This window comes from Nematolebias whitei, chromosome 17 (genome assembly GCF_014905685.2).
Source record: "Nematolebias whitei isolate Nwh7 chromosome 17, NemWhi1, whole genome shotgun sequence".
NCBI classification, from domain to species: Eukaryota; Metazoa; Chordata; class Actinopteri; order Cyprinodontiformes; family Rivulidae; genus Nematolebias; species Nematolebias whitei.
The window spans coordinates 41,311,919-41,312,487 of NC_056514.1; the positions used below are offsets into that span (position 1 = coordinate 41,311,919).

The 569-nt window shown below is 51.7% G+C and overlaps 1 protein-coding gene across 1 annotated transcript in view; it reads left to right on the plus strand.

The window, feature by feature from the left end:
* The window catches only part of stxbp4 (syntaxin binding protein 4), a 50,258-nt gene that overhangs the window by 8,223 nt on the left and 41,466 nt on the right, over positions 1-569 (plus strand). The gene's annotated exons all lie outside the window — the stretch shown is intronic.

Below are 569 nucleotides of genomic sequence, written 5' to 3' on the forward strand. Positions count from 1 at the left end.
TGCCTGTCTGTCTGTCTCTGTCTGTTTGTCTGCCTGTCTGTCTGTCTGTCTGTCTGCCTGTCTGCCTGTTTGCATGTCTGTCTGTCTGCATGTCTGTCTGCATGTCTGTCTGTCTGCCTGCCTGTCTGTTTGCATGTCTGTCTGTCTGCCTGCCTGTCTGTCTGCATGTCTGCCTGTCTGTCTGTCTCTGTCTGTTTGTCTGCCTGTCTGTCTGTCTCTGTCTGTTTGTCTGTCTGCTTTTCTGTCTTTGTCTGTCTGTGTGTCTGTCTGTCTGTTTGTCTGCCTGTCTGTCTGTCTGTCTGTCTGCATGTCTGTCTGCCTGTCTGTCTGTCTGCCTGTCTGCATGTCTGTCTGTTTGCATTTCTGTCTGTCTGCCTGCCTGCCTGTCTGTCTGTCTTTCTGCCTGTCTGTTTGCATGTCTGTCTGTCTGTATGTCTGTCTGCCTGTCTGTCTGTCTGCATGTCTGCCTGTCTGTCTGTCTGCCTGCCTGCCTCTCTGTCTGCCTGTCTGCCTGTTTTCCTGTCTGTCTGTTTGTCTGCCTGTCTGTGTGTCTGTCTGTTTCTGCCTGT